The sequence below is a fragment of the Nannospalax galili genome, unplaced genomic scaffold (assembly GCF_000622305.1).
Source record: "Nannospalax galili isolate Female #2095 unplaced genomic scaffold, S.galili_v1.0 scaffold471, whole genome shotgun sequence".
Lineage (NCBI taxonomy): Eukaryota > Metazoa > Chordata > Mammalia > Rodentia > Spalacidae > Nannospalax > Nannospalax galili.
In genome coordinates, this window is record NW_008330333.1 from 344,225 (window position 1) to 347,837 (window position 3,613).

Genomic DNA, 3,613 nt, shown 5'->3' on the forward strand with positions numbered 1-3,613 from the left:
TAGATAGATAGATGATAGATAGATAGATAGATAGATAGATAGATAGATAGAGATAGATGATAGATAGATAGATGATAAATTTTTTTAATCTCTAAAACTTGGACTCTAACAGTATCACATCTTTCCCCTCACAGACACTTCAATTTTTTTTCTTTTCAAAGTAAATTCAATATCTATCATTGTCTTTACTCACACTATACACTTCCTACTGTTAATTTCATTAATTAAAATCCCAGTATATTTGGTTTAGCCTCCAATAGGTATTGAAGTCATAGGGGCTATTATTCCTAATTGGCTAGTACAATATTTGCACAGTGGTACAGCTATGTTTACTCTCACAGTTAATATTCTACTCAGGGAGTAACATAGAAATTGCACTAACCACCCTGAGTTCCTAGACTGAGGAACTATTTTCTGAACTACACACTTCAATTCTACCACATCCAATTCCCACTGCAAATACTTCAACTGAAATGCTATAGCTGATAAGAAAAAGAAAAAAGAGGGCTGGGGAGATGGCTCAGTGGTTAAGAATATTGTTCTTGCAGAAGACCAGGGTTCGAATCCCAGCACTCACATGGCAGCTTACAACTGTCTATAACTCCAGTTCCAGGGGATCTGAATGCCTCTTCTGCCCTCTGCGGGCATTGCACGACATGGGTGCACTTACCTACATGCAGGCAATACATACATACACATAAAATAAAAATAATAAAGTATTTTTTAAAGAGAAAAAGAGAAAAGAAAGACAGAGGAGCAAGCAACAAAATAACAATGCATAAATCCTGAGACAGCATAATAAAGATGAAAAACAAAAGCAAGATAAGTACCCCAAAATTACTAATCCTATAGTAATATTGTCCAGTGAGAGTAAGGTAGATGAAATCCCAGAAAACTCAAAAGAGTGATTATAACTATGTTCAAATAAATCAAAGAAGAAAATAAGGTCCAGTGGGACCAACAAGGTGGCTCAGTGAGTAAAAGTACTTGTTGTACAAGCCTGATGACCTAAGTTCCATCCATGGTGGAAGAAGAAAACAATTCTCAAAAGTTATATGCTGGGGGCTAGTGAGATGGCTGGGTGGTTTAGAACACTGGCTGCTCTTGCAGAGGACCTACATGGCAGTTAACAACCATCCGTAACTCCACTTCCAGGGAATCCAATGCCCTCTTCTGACATCCTCGGCATTGCACACATGTGATGTAATTACATACATGCAGGCAAAACACTCATACACATAAAATAAAAATAAATATTTAAAAAGTTATACTCTGACCTCCATATGAATGTAGTGGCACACAGGTTCACACATGTGTACATCATACACACATATGCATGCATGCATGCATGCATACACACACACTAATAATAAATTTTTGTTATTGTTCTTTTTGAGACGGTCTCCCTGTAGCCCCAGCTGTCCTGGAACTCACTATGTAGACCAGGCTGGCCTTGAACTCACAGAGATCTGCCTGCCTCTCCCTCCCAAGTGCTGGTATTAAAGGCACGTGCCACCATGCCTGGCTATAGTAAATTTTTTCTAAAACAAAAGAAAATAAGCTCCTGATCAAGAACACAAACAAGCTGGGCATGGTGGCCCACACCTTTAATCTCAGCATGCAGAAGGCAGAGGCAAGAGGATCTCTGTGAGCTCAAAGCCAGCTGGGGCTACAAGGAGACCCTGTCTCAAAAAGACCAAAAAATAAAAAATAAAATAAAAAGAAAGAAAAGAAAAAGAATAGAATAAAAATAGCTGCATCTCACCAATAAATCAAGGAGAGGACAGAATATCTGAACTTGAAGATAAGATGGAGGAATTGGAACTTAGAGCAATTCAATAAGATCAAGGATAGTGAGGAGGTATGAGTGGAAATTCCAAGATAAACAAAACATTATGAAAAGACCAAATGAATATAGGAGGCACAGATACAGTCTTTTTGTTGTTTGTTTTGTTTTGTCTTTTTTTTCCCTTTGTCTTTTTGAGACAGGGTCTCCTTGTAGCCCCAGCTGTCCTGGAACTCACTGTGTAGACCAGGCTGGCCTTGAGCTCACAGAGATCCACCTGCCTCTGCTTCCCAAGTGCTGGGATTAAAGGCGTAAGTCACCACGCCTGGCTTTTAAGATAAAAATTTAAATCACAGAACACATACAGATTTTTTAAACATTTCCTATTTCATAATCTATACACTTTAGTAAAGCTAGCTACATAAAAGTGGGAATTGTCATAATATTAAAATATGCACATTCAGTATCTCCAAGTTATTGAACCTAGTAACCTACTAGGATCAAAATTCATGGATTGCCAATTACTTATAGAAATAGCACAGTACTTGTCTATAGCTTATGCATACTCTTTTGGATACTTTAAGCCTTCTCTAGAAGCCGTATAGTGATTAATGTGGTGTAGATGCTATGTAAACAAATGTTTTTGGGTTTTTTTGGTCTTTTTGAGACAGGGTCTCCCTGTAGTCCCAGCTGTCCTGGAACTCACTATGTAGACCAGGCTGGCCTTGAGCTCACAGAGATCCACCTGTCTCTGCCTCCCAAGTGCTGGGACTAAAGTCATGCACCACCACACCCGGCAACAGTTGTTATATCATATTGCATAGGAGCTAAAAACAAAGTCTGTCCATTTTCTTTTTTTATAGTTAAGAATTTTTAAAATTAAATCTTTTTGTTTATTTGTTTTTTGGTCTTTTTGAGACAGGGTCTCCCTGTAGCCCCAGCTGCCCTGGACCTCACTAGGTAGACGAGGCTGGCCTCGAACTCAGAGATCCGCTTGCCTCTGCCTCCCAAGGGCTGGGATTAAAGTGCTGTGCCACCATGCCTGGCCTAAAAATTAAGTCTTTAAAAAACTTACATTCTACTAAATTGAAAAATCTTTTAAAAAATTGATGAATTTGTAGATGCTTTTGACCTACAAAAATGAAACAAAGATGAGATAACAATTTAAATAGATTTATAACAAGCAGTGGTTAAGAGCACTAACTGCTCTCAGGTTCAATTCCCAGCACCCACATGGTGGCTAACAACTATCTGTAACTCCAGTTCCAGGGGATCCTAAACCCTCTTCTAGCTTCCACGGGAATTGCACAACACAAGTACACTTACATACATGTAGGCATAATACTCATACACATTAAATAAATAAATAAAAAGTTTAAAAATTTTTTTTTATTTTATGTGTATGAGTGTTATGCCTACATGTAAGTAAGTGCACCTGAATGCCCATGGAGGACAAGAGGAGGCTGTCGGATCCCCTGGAACTGGAGTTACAGACAGTTGTTAGCTGCCATGTGTGTGCTGGGATTTGAACCTGGGTCTTCTGCAACAACAATCAGTGTTCTTAACCGCTGAGCCATCTCTCTAGTCCCCCTTATTTTTGTCTTTTTTGATACAGGGTCTTCCTTTAGCCCTAGCTGGCCCAGAACTCGATGTGTAGACCAGGCTAGCCTCGAACTCAAAGAGATACACCTGCCTCTGCCTCTTGAGTGCTGGGACTACAAGTGTTCACCACCACACCTGGCTTGAAAGACAAAAAGCTTTTAAGCAGGGTGTGGTGGTGCACACCTTTAATCCCAGCACTCAGGAGACAGAGCCAAGAGGATCTCT